The sequence below is a fragment of the Panulirus ornatus genome, chromosome 24 (assembly GCF_036320965.1).
Source record: "Panulirus ornatus isolate Po-2019 chromosome 24, ASM3632096v1, whole genome shotgun sequence".
NCBI classification, from domain to species: domain Eukaryota; kingdom Metazoa; phylum Arthropoda; class Malacostraca; order Decapoda; family Palinuridae; genus Panulirus; species Panulirus ornatus.
This window is the reverse complement of record NC_092247.1, coordinates 7,343,603-7,362,354: the sequence shown is the minus strand read 5'-3', so window position 1 is coordinate 7,362,354 and position 18,752 is coordinate 7,343,603. Positions and strand designations below refer to the sequence as shown.

At 44.4% G+C, this 18,752-nt stretch overlaps 1 protein-coding gene across 3 annotated transcripts in view; it reads left to right on the top strand.

Annotated features, from left to right (window-relative positions):
• Positions 1-3,231: 3,231 nt before the first annotated feature.
• The window catches only part of LOC139757063 (lachesin-like), a 137,262-nt gene continuing 121,741 nt past the window's right edge, over positions 3,232-18,752 (top strand). For all 3 annotated transcript variants that reach the window (XM_071677099.1, XM_071677100.1, XM_071677098.1), the window contains exon 1: positions 3,232-3,982. The gene's annotated coding sequence lies outside the window, so the exon portion shown is untranslated. The remainder of the gene's footprint in view (positions 3,983-18,752) is intronic.

The following is an 18,752-nucleotide window of genomic DNA, read 5'->3' as shown; positions in this document are numbered from 1 at the left end:
GAGTCAGCCCTTAAGCGCCAGAGAATCAATCAAACCCTTAAGCACGACGGTGCGACCCTTGAGCACGACGGTACGGCCCTTGAGCACGACGGTAAGACCCTTGAGTACGACGCTACGGCCCTTGAGCACGACGGTAAGACCCTTGAGCACGACGCTACGGCCCTTGAGCACGACGGTAAGACCCTTGAGCACGACGCTACGGCCCTTGAGCACGACGGTAAGACCCTTGAGCACGACGGTAAGACCCTCGAGCACGACGGTACGGCCCTTGAGCACGACGGTACGGCCCTTGAGCACGACGGTACGGCCCTTGAGCACGATGGTAACAGCCCTTGAGCACGACGGTACGACCCTTGAGCACAACGATACTATCCTTGAGAACGACGGTGCGACCCTTGAGCACGAAGGTACGACCCTTGAGCATGAAGGTACGACCTTTGGGAATACTGAGCTGATCTTCGAGGGCCAGATAGGTCACTGAGAGGTTGTACCGCCTTGACTGATGTAAGGGTTAAGAATGAAATGAGGTGAAATGAATGTTGGGAGTCGGCAGAAGTATGAAGGAGAGCCATGAACACATATATGTATAATAATAAATAAACGACTGAATAAAAACAAGAAAATTAAGGGAACAAAAAATGAAATTAATAGGAGCATACACCTACATACATAAATGATAGAAACATGTAATTATACGTACATAATAAGAGTGTGTATGTTTAGGGACTTATCTTGAACACTTTGTAGATGTCTTGACACAGCCCATACAGGAGATGATAACCTGCAGGAACTGGGAAATGACCAACCCGTTAACGGGAAATGAAAGACTACAGGGACTGGGAAATGACCAATTTACTCACTGACATTTGGAGATGAAAGGACGGGGGGCAGGGGGTGGGGTGAACTGGGAAATGACATAAAAAAAATCAAATTCTCGCGAATGAATTAATTCTATTTGCTCGCTTTTTGGGGGGCGAAGGGCGGCTAACGTATGCCTTTAAATGGAAACAAATGAGGATCGGTGAATCGTTCTGTTGTCGAGTCTTTGTTGTCACTATGTCCCGAACTGTCACCAAGGCTTGTAAATGATTCAGTCGTGCGACTGACGCTGCAGTCGAGATCCTCCATCTTTCTCTGGGAAATCTGACCTTTATTGGAGACAACGAGACACTGACCAGTAGCTGAGGTATCGGACGCGTGAGTTGAACATTCATGCCGACTGAATGGGCGGGTCTGTAGTGGATCCTGGAAATAATAAAGTAGAACCGATATTTATCCTTGATGAGGAGGGGAGTGTAATCATTACGGATTACGGAAGAGAATAAAAAAAACGTCTGATTTCTGAAGGTAAACGTTTATATATTTTTTACCAGATTGGCCTTTATTTTTTGAGGAAAAAAAAATGATGAAATTTGAGTAGATATATAAAATCACATAGATATCGCATCCCTTCACACGTATATATACTAACTTCTTCGCGGACGTCAGACAGGGAATATAACTGATTTAATGACATCCTGGTGTGGCAAAATCAGAGTGGATTCCATGGTTTAAATGCTGCTGTTTGTGGTCTTCCTTTTGGTAGCAGATGTGTGACCCAGCGACGAGGAAAGGTGACCATCCTCTTGAGAACGACGGTACGACCCTCGAGCACGACGGTACGACCCTTGAGCACGACGGTACGGCCCTTGAGCACGACGGTACGACCCTTAAGTACGACGGTACGATCCTTGAACACGACGGTGCGACCCTTGAGCACGACGGTACGACCCTTGGACACGACGTACGACCCTTGAGCACGACGGTACGGCCCTCGAGCACGACGGTACGACCCTTGAGCACGACGGTTCGACCCTTGAGCACGACAGTACGACCCTTGAGCACGACGGTACGATCCTTGAGCACGACGATACGACCCTTGAGCACGACGATGCGACCCTCGAGCACGACGGTACTGAACTGACAAAACAGTTTAGCACGAAAGTACGACCTATAACCTGACCCTTAAGTCGTTAGGTCAAAGGCCACGTCACTGAACCCAACGGTCGCACTTGTCGCGCTTAAGGGTCGCACCGACTTGCTTGAAGGATGGCATCGTCGTGGCCAAAGGCCGTGCTGTCGTGCAAACTAAACGACCACAGGAGACGGGTCGTTGGCCTTCGTCCTCAAATGTACAGGACGTGTTGAATCTTGGAAGAAACTTAAGGTGCGTCTGAAACACTTCGTTGACGAGGACTGCCAGCTACACCCCCAGACCTCCAAGGTGTCCTAACATCGAGTCCGACAAGGGCATCAGATATCATTCGTTCGAACAGTTATCTAATGATAAGAAAAAACCCGTGATTATTTTTGGAACAAGGTTGAAGCCTCATCTTCTAAGTTTCGACACGAAGATTTGAGTCTCATAAAAATATTGACAAAGTCACACATGCCTCTATATATCCATGATATTTATATTCTTTCTTTTATTCTATGTAATATCAAAGTTTATTAATACCGGCTCTCTAAGTACGGTTCCCACTGTATATACATCACCCGTTACTAAAACTTAGTCGATTATCGCACCCGCTCGAGCCTGGGAGGTCAAGATGAGGAAAGAAATTAGGTTATGTCTTAATGTTAATTACTCCTTCCCTCGGCATACAAATAGTGTGTGTGTGTGTGTGTGTGTGTGTGTGTGTGTGTGTGTGTGTGTGTGTGTGTGTGGGGCTGCCCTCACCCCAGGACCCTGGAGTGAAATAACGCCAGGCAAAAGCATTCTCAAAACAAACTTTCGGAAGGAAAACACATGGGGTAAATTACTGTACAAAACAAGAGGGAAACAAAAATAGCGGGTTACAGTGCGAGATAATGAAGGAGTTAATCTTGTGGGCAAGACTGCGACAGGGAAGCTGGGCGGAGGAAGGAGAGCTAATCTGCATCTAGTGCGCAGCCGGACGAGCCCAAGTGGGGGTGGGTCAAAGATCTTGTCGCCCTACTCATTATCTCTTATTTACATATTTTCTTTTTCTGTCGCAGGTCGACAGCTTTTTTTTTCCTCCCGCGCTCCTGTTTGTTTCTATGGAAACTTGCGTGGATGATCCCGTATCGAAATGGATTTCTGGGATGAAGTAGCGTTTGAGGGTCGTATCGATAAGAGCCATAGGGACGAAACAAAGCTGGCAACTCTGGCTAGTGAGAAGGACATGGGGCGGAGTCAAAATTTGAGTCAGTCTCCCGTGAACCGTCGGCGGTGGAGTACACGTTCTCTCCCCTCCTGACACTGTGGCACTAGCGAGACCTCGCGAACACTGTTAGTCGGTATTTGTTAGTCAACTTAAGTGGAGGAAAGAGAAGGTCTAGCGCACCTTGACTACAGTGAGCAGCTCTGTTTTGTATATAGTATTCTACACCTCTAGCAAGAATTGCTGGAAAAGCATTGTTACTCGAGGAACTTGGAAAATTCGCTTTCGAGAAGGGAAACCGAAAAAAAAAAATTCTTTTTGAGACGACCCTGATAAAAGGGAATCCGGGCGTGATCTTATGGTGTTTAATACATGTATAAACGACGAACTCAAGACGGGAAATAAGCACTGAGATACGCATCCTACAACCCGCATCCCAGGACGACCACAACAAGCACACAAAAACCCCACCACCACAACCCATACCAACAACAAACAGCCAATTCCCTGCATCTGTGGGGGGGACGAGTCGGGCTCCGACACAGAGACCTTGGCTCAAGCGAGAACCACAGAGCCAACACAACCCCCGCAGGCAGTGTTGCCAGCCTAGCCCGCTCCCCCTCCCTCGGCAACGGGGCAACACTAAGCCGTGAGTTTCCCCTCCCCACAACAACCCCCTCTGTCTGCTGCTGTCGTCCACCCTCCTGCTCCTGCTGTGGGAGGTGGAGGAGGGCCTGCGGCTCGTCGTTGGCTGTGGCAGGGCGACCACGTGGCTCAGTAATTTCAACACCGCTCCGCCGCCGTGAAGGACGCCAGCCGTGAGTGTCGCCCACACCAGCTCCCTGTGTCTCCCTGCTTCGTGGCTTCCTCTCCTTATCAACTGATATTTCTAGACAATTTTTTTCCCCTCCCCTCCTGTTCTCCAGATGTAGGTGACTGTGGCACCTGTAACAGCCAGATAACAGGACGTTTGAGTTTGTGACGAAGGGAATCTACTGAGGGACTGATCAGTAGAGACTGGAGAGTTTAATTCTTAGAGATAGACTTGCAAAATTTTTTTTGGGGGGGGCTGGAAGGAAGAGTCTCTTTTTAAGAGCTGAAGTTTACGGAAAAATTTATTAGTGGGTTGGGCGAGCGATGGTCAAGCACTGGGAAGTAGAAGACGAGCAAGCGGGTAACAAGCAAAAGGCTTTTGACCTAATTGCATAAATGCGTCATCGTCAGCCAATCAAGTACGAGAAAACGCAGACTCCGCCCTCGTGACGGTCGTCTGGTTTTAATTAATGGTTTTAGGACGAGATATAATAACGGGTCAACGTCACAATCACAACTGTCATTATGAGAATATATAAATATCAGATCACGCTATATTATACGTTCTTGTAATCATCATGAACTGCCTTTAAATGTAAATATAATTGGAGATGGGGAAATATATTAAAAACTGCTTACTTTTTAATCTAAAGAAAGTTTAAACATAGATTAAAGAAAGTTGAAAACGTAATTTCGAAAAATAAAAGAAATAGAGATAGTGAAACGCAGAGCGTCATCTCCGTAGACTTTCTCGCCATTTTTTCCCCGTTTATCCTTGCGATCGGCCACATCCTTGACCCCACCTCCCCTCCCCCGGCAGCGCCCGACCCACAACCATCTTGTGTACATTCATGTCACTGTGAGGATCAGTTTGATAATCCTAGTCTGGGTTAGTTGACTCTAGGATTTGATCCGGCCGACAGCTTGTGTTTGAGTTGGTTGAGTTCGTCCGGTGTGGTGGTGGTTGTGCCGTACGTCTGCTTCGTCCGGTGGGTTGTAGTCCCATGGGTTTGGTACTCCCGCTAGGCTGTGCTTCAGCTGGTTTGGTTTGTGTATCATGTTGTAGTTCCGTTGGTCTGGTTCGTCCAGTAAGTTGTAGTTCCTTAGATTTGCTTCGTTGCTTCGTACAGTCGGTTGTAATTCCTTAGATTTGCTTCGTCCAGTCGGTTGTAGTTCCGTTGGTTCTCTTCGTCCAGTCGGTTGTAGTTCCGTTGGTTCGGTTCGTCCAGTCGGTTGTAGTTCCGTTGGTTCGGTTCGTCCAGTCGGTTGTAGTTACGTTGGTTCGGTTCGTCCAGTCGGTTGTAGTTCCGTTGGTTCGGTTCGTCCAGTCGGTTGTAGTTCCGTTGGTTCGGTTCGTCCGGTTGGTCGAGGCTCCGTCGGTGTGGTCCACGCAGTGATATCCGCTGGTTTCACCTCTACGTAGTCTTGCCCGTGAGACTAAATCATAGACTTTTGGTCAAGGAGATATTTCAGGGGTCTCGTCCCTCTCCTTCTTGCTGCTGTAACCTGGCGCTGTAGTAGCGGTAGTCTACACTGTAAGCTACAGACATTCTCGATCGCTGTTTCCCGCTTAGCGATTTGAGGGACTTTTGTAATCTTGGTCACAGCAACTCTTAAGTCCTAACACTGCCTTTGAAGGCATTATTGTGGGGTGGGCCACGTCGTTAAGTTTGGATTTGAACTTTGACCCTCAGTCAGGTAGTTAGATATGGTAGTTATCATGCTCAGCTCCGCGTGTGAACGACGGCCACTAGCGAGGCTGTATCACTAGGCAGTTCCCGGTCGTAGCCACTCAGAAAACCAGTCATGCACCCGTTAGTACACTCAGACACCACTCCTACATGATGCATGATTTCTCTCAGACATCCCGTCATGCCGCTCAGACACTCAGCCATGCACTCATTACCGGTGTTTAATGCATGACTCCTACGATCTAACATCTCTCACACAAATCAACCCAGTGTTACTTTCATCAACCCTGACCGTCTCGGAGAGAGATTTCTCATTCGTTCAACTATTTACCATCACATCCTCCCACTTATATATATATATATATATATATATATATATATATATATATATATATATATATATATATATATATATATATTAGAATATACCACGGAACAGGTTCACTAGCATATCTCTTTTTCTTCGCCATGGAGTATACGATATATGATAACCATACCATTCTTAAGTACAGAAAAAATAATACTGTCTCACTTGCGTTTCTCAAAATCAGTTTTGCGACGTAAAATGTTGAGTGAAGGATATGTCTGTCTTCTGCGCCAGCCGACCCGTGACCTGCCGGACGGCACCGCTGACAGCGAATCTTTCGATGATTTTTCGTTCCACCTTACTAAGTTACATATGAGAGATCATCCTAACTTAATGAGGTTAGAGTAGGGTATTTTGTGAATATTTCAGGCCAGGTTAATCTCTAGATGACGACGGAACGACCGTTGTACAAGACGGCACGGTTCTTAAGTGCGACGGTACGACCACAGACGAAATCGGTGCTCTTCTTAAACACGACCATATGACCCATAAGAACGACGAAAGCCTTCTTAAGCACGACGACACGACGGTTTGAAGGCTATCAAAGTCATTATATCCACAGGTTGTACTGCACTGCTGAAGGGTCGTACCGTCGTGCTCAAGGGTCGTACCGTCGTGCTCAAGGGTCGTATCGTCGTATTCAAGGGTTTGAGATATCCGTATCATCAGTGTACATGACTTGTAATATGAACACGACCCAAAATATGACAACAGAGAACAGAATCATCATGATATTGAACAATGATTTATTAGCACAGAATACCAACGTTCCATATTTCAAACTATCATTAAACCTACGTATTTCTAGTATTTGATAGCGTCATTCTATGTAATAGAGTGTTAGAGTCTACATCTCGACCTGACGATTTTTTCAAACAATATCTTTGGACCAAAGTTGATGTATATTTGATAATATCTTAACCTCACAATAAATTTTCTTCTAAGATTTTTTTTTAGATTGATTTTGCCACTTAACTGACACACACTTTCCTCGCCTGTTTCAGGGTTCAGTGATTATCAACGATGGCTCATATAGAGTGAAGTAAAATCCGATGCAATTTTTTTCTGAGTGCTGCAGGAACCTCATAAAGATAGATGGGAATCCTGGAGCAGTATATATATATATATATATATATATATATATATATATATATATATATATATATATATATATATATATATATATATATATATATGCGCGTATATGTGTGTATGTTTCAATGTATGTGTCGTGCTTCAAAGTCAGGGTAGTAGATTATCTGGCTTAATCGGCCATTGACCTATTAGCAAACAGGCTGAATTTTCGTGCATTTTTCATTTTCCTTTACCTGATGTTTATAAACTGTTGTAAATCAAAATTTCAGAGAATTCATTACGTATAAACCACGGCTAACCTGATATACCCTTTGAAATCATATGTTTCGGGAGAGACAGCTCAGTTGTCTTGGCTTTCCTTCCAACCAAATCTACTTTGATATAAGTTCACGCATTTTGAGAGAAATCATTACCACGACCTTACATGAATGAGCATAACTAGTGCCATTTACAAAGAATATAATTAATGAAACTACAAGACGAACTAAACCTTCTCAAAACCAGTTTCATCTCTAAAACAAACTGAAACTTTTGAGTGTGACCTCACTCCTTCCTTCACGCTGTCGCACCAGGCTCAGGCACTCATTCTGCCACATGCAAACATCAGTGTCTGCAGAGACACATGGATGTTTTACCTAGATATAATCTCAGCTTTATATGTTCATGTTACTAATGGGTTGAATTGTACGGCTTTGAAACTAGTGGCATAAGGAATTGGATACAGAAATTGCGTTTCTGCTCTGCTAAATTTAACTTGGTTACTGCTCCCTCATTCCAAGATGCTAAACAAATCCTAATCAAGAGAGGAAAAATATGGTAAGTGTGGGGAAAAAGAACGATTATTGGAGTAAGGAAGGAAAATGAGTTGAAGTATGTAGAGAGGATCCGTCAATGTAAGAGCAAATAAGATTTATGACTAGAGACAGATTATTCATGGGGAGAAGAAAGAGGTAAGGGGATAGAACAGAACCCTGAGGGACTCCACAATCAACAAGACAAGAGGGGAAGTCCCTGCGTCAATGGCAACGGCGATGGAATGACTAGAAAGGAAACGATGCAACGGGAAACGGAGAGAACCAAATTTAAGGAAATATAGAAAGCAAAGACTTATGCCACACTCTGTCATATGGTTTGGCGATGTCAAAGACCACAACAGAAGGAAGACCAAGCGTGAGTCACATGGGAGAAAAGATCACAAACAGACTTTGCGCAGCGAACGCCGTATTAGAGAAGTGAAAGAAGAAAACGAAATTCTTAGTGCTAAAGAGAGTGAGAGCTTGAGAGAGCTTTCCAGACAGCAGAAGCAAGAGCGATGTGGCGATAGTTAGAAGGGTTAAAATGGTTCCTTTTCTTAGGGATGGGTTGCACCTAGTGAAGCTTCGAAGAGGAAGGAAACGTAGGGTTTAAACACGGAAGGAACAGACGTGCAAGGATAAGTGTTAGCTCAGAAGCACACTCACTTAGAACAAGAGGAGGTACACCATCTGGACCATACACCTTACCCAATCGTACCAGGGAGAGGACTCGGAAGACTTTGCAAGAGGAATATACAGGCGAGAGGATAGGCTTCATGGAAATAGACGAAGAGGGGGATGACTAGATGTGAGATCATCCAAAGCTTTCCCATACATGCTCTTACTTCCACACTTCTCTTTCACCTTATCATTTCCTACGTGTTCAACTTTCCTTGCACCACATATTGTCCTCAAGAATTTACTTTCCAAAACAGTCCCCTTTTTCGTTCTTTTTGATCCACGGCCCATGACTCGAATCCATATAACACCGAACGGGTCAACTATTCCACCAAACATATCCATTTCGCCCTGATACAATGAGCTCTTTTCCCACATACTCCTCATATGCCCAAGACTTTACCCTCCTCATCCACATGGTTACTTTGCCTTCAAAATCACACCCCAACAACATGGATTCTTTCCACTGCTAGACTAAATAACCTTACTTTTAATCACCTTACTTTAATTCAAACTGACTCTCAGCTTTCTACTTTTACACACTCTTTCCAAACTCAGAAACCAGCTTCTGCAGTTTCTCACATGAATCCGCCACCAGAGCCGTGTCATCAGCATACAGCAACTGACTCGCCTTCAAGGTCCCATACCACTGCCAATAGGACTGCAGACCTACTCGTCTTCCCAAATCCAATCCCTCAATACCCCATTCATAAACATTCTATATATATATATATATATATATATATATATATATATATATATATATATATATATAGTGCTTCAATGTGTGTTTTTGTGTTTGAGTAGACATAGGTGTGCTTACATTCGTTCTTGTAAACATCAGCATGTTTGCCTAGTCCAACGGGTGGTTGTCCTTGTGTTTTTGTTTTGCTCGCCTTTGTGTGTGTGTGTGTGTGTGTGTGTGTGTGTGTGTGTGTGTGTGTGTGTGTGTGTGCAAAAGTTTATTTGGACGTGTTCTGACCTTATTTTTTTCACCCTCCATCCCCCCTCCCCACTGAGTCTGTTGCCAACCCGGTTTCAGCGTGGTCAGCGATATACGGGTCGGAAATCCAGGTTACGTCGCTGTGATATGTCCAGCTGTCGTCTCTCTCTCTCTCTCTCTCTCTCTCTCTCTCTCTCTCTCTCTCTCTCTCTCTCTCTCTCTCTCCCTCTAGTGTGGTGTCGCTAGTATTTCTAGCGTTTCTTGCTACCACTCGACGAACGTAAATGTATCAGGCTTCCCTCTGCGTCCCGAACCCCATCGTTCCATTCAGCAGATTTCCATCACTCCATCATTTTCTGATTCTTATCAGTCGATTGCTCCATCATCGCTGGAGATCCCTCCATCACGTGAACTCCCCTCCATCAGCCTAGTATCTCCTCATCATTTACCTTAATCATCGTAATCTTTCTCCATCGGCATAGTCTATCCTTTCAGTGACTGTCCATCAACTTGCTTCCTCCACCATCCCTCTTTCTACATCCCTCAACTCCGTCATCCTAGTTTTTTCCATCGCTCATATTCGTCCACATGTGTCTTGAAAAGCTCTATCGTTCTAGTACAACTGTGGGAACAAACGATGGTACAGCTAGGAAAATAGATAACCGTAGATGATATAGAACTATAGATCGTATTTCTATAATGTCTTCTTAAGGCGGTGAGGAAAACAGAAGAGAAATGTACAAGCAAAAGAGGAAAGCAAAACTGGTTCGTTCCGTTCCTCGGACGCAAAAAGGAACAACAAACGCATTTTTCAATAGTTTGTTGCGGTTGTGTCGACTAGTGTCTCCCTCCCTCCCTCACCTTGACGTGTGCCTCCCTCACCTCAACATGTTAGACGGCATTCATCTACTCCTTCTTACTTCATTTTCCTTCCTTGGGACTTCTATCACCATGGCTAGTTGTTGCATCTATCATATATATATATATATATATATATATATATATATATATATATATATATATATATATATATATATATATATATATATATTAGATTTATCTTTATATCTGTATAACTTTTTTTTAGCGGGATAATATATCGCCCCGGTATTGCTCCGGTTTCAGATATGATAAAAAAAAAGGTTATCATTTACCCAATATATTATATATCTCAGTTGTATCCATAACTTCCTTCATTTCCTCTTCTTATCCAATAGATTTTGTATTCATCCTGCGGAACTGTATCTCTTCCGATTGTGTTGAATTATTTCGATAAATTGTAAGTTGCATCTTTTGGCTTCAGGGTTCCACACCTTCAGACCACACATCAACAAAGGACATGAGGTAATATATAGCTTTCATTAGCTTTAAGGATAGCTTGACAAGCAGTGCTAACACAAGGACGACCGTGTAGCTAACACACACACACACTCCCAGACCAGACTCAGGAGACCAGACGTGGTGAACTGAAGAGAAACTGGCTCGTGAGTGGACGAAACACGGTTGTATACGATCAATTACGGTAAAGGTAAATACCTTACTAATGTATAGTCTTGTCCAAGTCCTGACCTTTCCTATAGGGGATTCAAGGCGAAGACTTCCCCATACAGGAAGTGGGGCGGGCGACCCGCCCACCTCACAGCGACCCACCATCAACACCACAGCGCCCCACCATCAACACCACAGCGCCCCACCATCAACACCACAGCGCCCCACCATCAACACCACAGCGCCCCACCATCAACACCACAGCGACCCACCATCAACACCACAGCGCCCCACCATCAACACCACAGCGACCCACCATCAACACCACAGCGCCCCACCATCAAATCACTGACGAGGTCACGACCTATTAAGAAGTGATCGTGATTTTCATCATCGATGTAAGTGGCAGGGTAGAAAGTGAGGAGAAAATCAAAGGAACAACGTAACATTCCCTAGGGAACACCTGTAGCGACGTAAGATCAAAGGAACGACGTAACATTCCCTAGGGAACACCTGTAGCGACGTAAGATCAAAGGAACGTCGTAACATTCCCCAGGGAACACCTGTAGCGACGTAAGATCAAAGGAACGACGTAACATTCCTCAGGAACGCCACAAATGCGTTATGATCTAAGGAACGGCGTAAAACTCAACAGAATAAAACATGATGGAGTTCCAACCTCACAACACAGCATCATCAGGGAAACCATGACGATGAAATGCACTTCAGGTTATAATGACATCAGCGAATACGCATCAAACCTCGTATATTACTGTAGCCCAAGATTATGAACGACCAACAGCTTTTTCTCTTTAATCTTGCGATGATAAGAGTGGTTGTTGAGCTGTTAGCGTCTCGCACTCAGGTATGGATGGTTGATGGTGTCTCATATTGTTGTGTGTGTGTGTATATATATATATATATATATATATATATATATATATATATATATATATATATATATATATATATATATATATATATATATATATTGCTCTTCTTTTTCTTTTTTCCCAGTATGGTAACGAGTGGTCCTTCAGTAAACATGAAGCTGGTATTGACGTGTGTTTGTACGACACCCTCGACCCTACGATCGCACGGTAGAACGGAAGCAATATGCTCACTACGGTAAACAACCTGTAATCCGGCCGTCATACAACCGGCTGGTACAGTTATCCGATTTTTTTTCAACGCGGGTCAAGATCGGGTTATATAAGTCGGTTACCAGGGTAGCTATATCCGATGCTTGTATGTGTAGTTCGTATAAGAAGTTGCAACGAACTCACACCATCCACTTAACCGACTTTTTCAGGTAACCGACTATTCCCAGGTGCCATTTAAGAATCGGATGTTACTCACAAAAAAATTCACGGACGGGAGAGGAGCGGTCACGAAAGACGTCCTTAAGGGTCAGGTCAAGGGTTGTTGTCATCGTACCTAAGGGTCATAATGAAATGCTCAACGGCTCTACCGCCGTCTTTAAGGGTTCTCCCGTCGCACATAAGAATTCTATCACCGTCCTTCAGAGGCCGGGTCACATACACTGACGAATAGGGGGCTCCCCTTTACCATCCCCCCCTCCCTCATGTCCACCTCTCTCTGACCCCCATGCGTGAGGACTAATGACCTAATTACCACAGCCCCTGAGGGTCGTTTGTGCTCGCACGCTCTGTAATCGAAGCTTCTGAACTGTGGAGAGTTTCGAGCGTCCGACGGTGTGTTGTTTTTCTGAGCCACGTCCAAATGATTTCCCCGATAATTTACTGTGGACTTCTGGTCGAACATTTCACGATGCACGACCTTTGAGCATGGCGGCACGACCCATTGAGTACGACTTCTGAGCACGACGACGGTACGACCCTTAACCATGCGTGAATGGTGTACGGGCCAAAGAGCGGGAAACTAATCCCTTATACGCACCGCTCACTGGTCGTCTGGTCTCTTGCTTCAGGGGCTGTACTGATCTGCGTATGATAACAATGGCGTTCAGTCTCTTAGGGCAAGACGGAGCGTATGAAGCCCATCATCCATCACCACATAGATTTTAGCGCAGGTTTACCCGCTGGCGAGAGGCGAGGTATGAGGCTGGCGGAGACCTCTGACCCCCTCGACCACCGCAAGATTACGACGGACTCGTTCTTCAGAACCGCCACTACAGAAGATGATTAAGGGCAGATATTCCTCCAGCCAGCGTAGGAAGATAAGACGCCCACAGCTCGTAAGACAGTAAGATGAGGTGAGGGAAGAATCCTTACCCTCAACGCACCACAGAATTGTAGGAACGACGTACATCCTTCAATATCAAACACAGAAAAGCATCTGTGACACAGTCCTTCACTGGGGGAAGAGGGAAGCGAATGTGAGGCATAGAACGTTCAAATACTTTGACACCAATATTCGTTGGTGTCAAAGTATTTTCCACGTACGGCATTCAAAAACCTGACTGACTGACTGCATTAACTGAGTTCAAGCTTTGCCCTGAGAAGGCTTTATACTGTCGTACTCAAGGTAGTTAAGATGGTACTTAAGGGAACATCATTAATCACTCGTGAATATGAACTGGGGAACGAATGTCAAGTTTACTAGCTCGTTGATTCAAACGTTCTGATCGGGCATTTGAACCACTGATCCCACTGGGGAGAATTCACATACTCTTGAACATGAATCAGTTCATATGTAGGGTTCACTCATTCAATAGTCCAAACGTTCTGCTCAGATATTGCAGCCAGTGAAATCACGAACTCATGTAATCTCAGGTACTTAGCCATATAACGGAGGAGGAGGATGAAGATGAAGAAGAGGAGGAGGAGGAGGAGAGAGGTCTCAACAGAGATCACCATCTCTCAAGAGACCCTGATAACCCCCACTGATAGGACGACAGTGGGACAAATATCGGTTTTCCATCAGCACTTGAAGATATGTTGCCGATATCTAAAACGTGGCCATTTCGTCTCATAACAACGTTTTCTTTGCATTACGCATGACGTAGTGGCATTGTATTATGGTCGTGTGTTTCAGTGGTGTCTGACCACGGCTTTTGGGGTTTGGGAGTAAGTTGATTTCAATTCAAATCCAGGTCTCTCTATCTCTCTCAAATGTTCTATCATATATATATATATATATATATATATATATATATATATATATATATATATATATATATATATATATATATATATATATATATATATATATATATTCCCCAATATTTGGACATCTCTCTACAACCTTCTCTTGTCTTCATCTTTTTTTCTAACATGTACCAGAAGTGTTGGCAGACAGCCCCTCCTCGCCCGACCCAGCCTCACCCTCCGTGGTCCTCCTGCCTCCTGACGGAGGACCGTCACCTCAGGTATCGCTTTCTCAGCACACTGGATGTTGTGAGGCGTCCCTTGGCTCCCAGCCCCTCGGACTCTCCTCTGCCTCTTACACGTTCCCTCAAACTGCAGTGTCCAGTTGTCGATTTACTTATGCAATTACCTATTCATACTATAATGATTGGGGGCTCCACACTCAGGGGGGTCCTATTTTTCGAGCAATCTTTTCTTCTGTCGTACAACTTCTTAAATCTATATGTCGTCCGAAAGGTTGCCACGTTATCCGAAACTGTGTCTTGCCTCGTCAGTACGACCATACAAGTCGTTACCTCCCATAGGTACGACTGCCAGGCCGTTCATACGTCGCGCTTAGGGATCGCATTGTTGTGTTCAAGGTTCCTACCGTCGTGCTCAAGGTTCCGTACCGTCGTGCTCAAGGATCCGTACCGTCGTGCTCAAGGATCCGTACCGTCGTGCTCAAGGATCCGTACCGTCGTGCTCAAGGATCCGTGCCGTCGTGCTGAAGGTTCCGTACCGTCGTGCTCAAAGCGCGATGGCCTATGACCATTTACCGCATCACTGAAGTCTCATTTTATCGCTAATGTAATCCAAAAACCCTCCACCCAGGGGGTGCCATTACTTTGCATCACCCTATTTCCAATAGATATACATATAACCTCAAGATATAAGAACCTTTCTCTCGGATCTAGAAGCCTTTTTATCCTTATCTCTCTTCCACAGTGAGATCACGCCGGTGATAAACACCGTTCCAATAATGTCCCGTTTAGCATGTGCTATCGGTACCAGATAGAGAGAAAAAAAAGAAGAGGAAGAAATATCTTTTCTGAAGATGTGACTGAACCCGACGCTATTGACGGCAGAAACGAGTCCCGTAAGACATTATTCCTTGGTTGGGTTATCTCTCGATCTATAATGAAGGAGTAAAACTATAGCTCCAACCAATAGTAGGCTCACCACTCTCTTATTGAGGGCCAGGTCCCGGATCTTGGACAACCCCCTCTCTCTCTCTCTCTCTCTCTCTCTCTCTCTCTCTCTCTCTCTCTCTCTCTCTCTCTCTCTCTCTCTCTCTCTCTCTCTCGCTCCTCCCTCCCTGGGTTAACTCGAGCCAGGTAACAAGCTGTCGGCTGAGCAGCTGGCTGGCTGGCTGGGCCCGTCGCCACTATGGTGCTCTTACCCAAGACCCTAAGTTGTTTTACCCATCTATCTACCAAGCAAAGGAAGGATGAACGGCTGGGGGAGCTGTGTGGGACGTCTACTCCGCGCCGGGGATCGAACTCGGTTCACAGGATTTAGTAATTAACAACACTAACCAGAGCACCACATAAGCTCATAAACTGAAATATGCTTCCCGTATTAATGTCTACACTAAATACATGATCTTGTATATTGTATTTATGACATAGCTGTATAACCATTGAATTTAGGTATTCTTACATTTTCTGAATGCATTTTCTTTTGCATACTCCTGCGTGCACGCATCTATGTATCCTTGTGCATAGAAAACAGACACATGGACGTACATGAATGCGTGTTTGCCTCTGTACACAAACTTGAATTAAACCAGCAGGCTCGGTACGAAATAATAAAAAAAAAAAAAAGAGGACAGAACGGGGAGGGGAAAAAACATTTTCAATTTAGTGATTTTTTTTTTCTTTTTTTGACAAGGACGTCGAGCATCACAGATCACCGAGCTGGCGGCATCTGGTGGTAATCTGGCAGGAAGTCCGGCCAAATGTACTGGTGAGCCCGCCGTTATGACGGCCAGGCTCGGCCCGCCCGCCCGTTAATGCGAAAATAGTTTTGCACGATTACCATTAACACGACAGTACATTATACCTACTGCTAATGTGAATGTGCACCTTTACATCATGACTCACCGGCTTGTTTGTGCTGCTGCCTAGCTGCAGGAATGTATATATATATATATTTCATGTATATATATTTGCCATTTCCCGCATCTGTGAGATAGCGTTGAGAACAGAGGACTGAGACCTTGAGGGAATATCCTCACTTGGCCCACTTCTCTATTACTTTTTTTTTTTTTTTTTGGAAGAGTAAAAAACGAGAGGGGAGGATTTCCAACCCCCCACGCTCCCTCCCCTTTTAGTCGCCTTCTACGACACGCAGGGAATACGTGGGAAGTATTCTTTCTCCCCTATCCCCAGGGATAATATATATATATATATATATATATATATATATATATATATATATATATATATATATATATATATATATATATATATATATATATATATATATATATATGCAAGAGGTGAAAAAAAGGGCAAATGAGAGTTGGGGTGAGAGACTATCAGTAAATTTTAGGGAGAATAAAAAGATGTTCTGGAAGGAGGTAAATAGGGTGCGTAAGACAAGGGAGCAAATGGGAACTTCAGTGAAGGGCGTAAATGGGGAGGTGATAACAAGTAGCGGTGATGTGAGAAGGAGATGGAATGAGTATTTTGAAGGTTTGTTGAATGTGTCTGATGACAGAGTGGCAGATATAGGGTGTTTTGGTCGAGGTGGTGTGCAAAGTGAGAGAGTTAGGGAAAATGATTTGGTAAACAGAGAAGAGGTAGTAAAAGCTTTGCGGAAGATGAAAGCCGGCAAGGCAGCAGGTTTGGATGGTATTGCAGTGGAATTTATTAAGAAAGGGGGTGACTGTATTGTTGACTGGTTGGTAAGGTTATTTAATGTATGTATGACTCATGGTGAGGTGCCTGAGGATTGGCGGAATGCGTGCATAGTGCCATTGTACAAAGGCAAAGGGGATAAGAGTGAGTGCTCAAATTACAGAGGTATAAGTTTGTTGAGTATTCCTGGTAAATTATATGGGAGGGTATTGATTGAGAGGGTGAAGGCATGTACAGAGCATCAGATTGGGGAAGAGCAGTGCGGTTTCAGAAGTGGTAGAGGATGTGTGGATCAGGTGTTTGCTTTGAAGAATGTATGTGAGAAATACTTAGAAAAGCAAATGGATTTGTATGTAGCATTTATGGATCTGGAGAAGGCATATGATAGAGTTGATAGAGATGCTCTGTGGAAGGTATTAAGAATATATGGTGTGGGAGGCAAGTTGTTAGAAGCAGTGAAAAGTTTTTATCGAGGATGTAAGGCATGTGTACGTGTAGGAAGAGAGGAAAGTGATTGGTTCTCAGTGAATGTAGGTTTGCGGCAGGGGTGTGTGATGTCTCCATGGTTGTTTAATTTGTTTATGGATGGGGTTGTAAAGGAGGTAAATGCAAGAGTCCTGGAAAGAGGGGCAAGTATGAAGTCTGTTGGGGATGAGAGAGCTTGGGAAGTGAGTCAATTGTTGTTCGCTGATGATACAGCGCTGGTGGCTGATTCATGTGAGAAACTGCAGAAGCTGGTGACTGAGTTTGGTAAAGTGTGTGGAAGAAGAAAGTTGAGAGTAAATGTGAATAAGAGCAAGGTTATTAGGTACAGTAGGGGTGAGGGTCAAGTCAATTGGGAGGTGAGTTTGAATGGAGAAAAACTGGAGGAAGTGAAGTGTTTTAGATATCTGGGAGTGGATCTGTCAGCGGATGGAACCATGGAAGCGGAAGTGGATCATAGGGTGGGGGAGGGGGCGAAAATTTTGGGAGCCTTGAAAAATGTGTGGAAGTCGAGAACATTATCTCGGAAAGCAAAAATGGGTATGTTTGAGGGAATAGTGGTTCCAACAATGCTGTATGGTTGCGAGGCGTGGGCTATGGATAGAGATGTGCGCAGGAGGATGGATGTGCTGGAAATGAGATGTTTGAGGACAATGTGTGGTGTGAGGTGGTTTGAGCGAGTAAGTAACGTAAGGGTAAGAGAGATGTGTGGAAATAAAAAGAGCGTGGTTGAGAGAGCAGAAGAGGGTGTTTTGAAATGGTTTGGGCACATGGAGAGAATGAGTGAGGAGAGATTGACCAAGAGGATATATGTGTCGGAGGTGGAGGGAACGAGGAGAAGAGGGAGACCAAATTGGAGGTGGAAAGATGGAGTGAAAAAGATTTTGTGTGATCGGGGCCTGAACATGCAGGAGGGTGAAAGGAGGGCAAGAAATAGAGTGAATTGGAGTCATGTGGTATACAGGGGTTGACGTGCTGTCAGTGGATTGAATCAAGGCATGTGAAGCGTCTGGGGTAAACCATGGAAAGCTGTGTAGGTATGTATATTTGCGTGTGTGGACGTGTGTATGTACATGTGTATGGGGGGGGGGGGTTGGGCCATTTCTTTCGTCTGTTTCCTTGCGCTACCTCGCAAACGCGGGAGACAGCGACAAAGTATAAAAAAAAAAAAAAAAAAAAAAATATATATATATATATATATATATATATTTTTTTTTTTTTTTTTTTTTTTTTTTATACTTTGTCGCTGTCTCCCGCGTTTG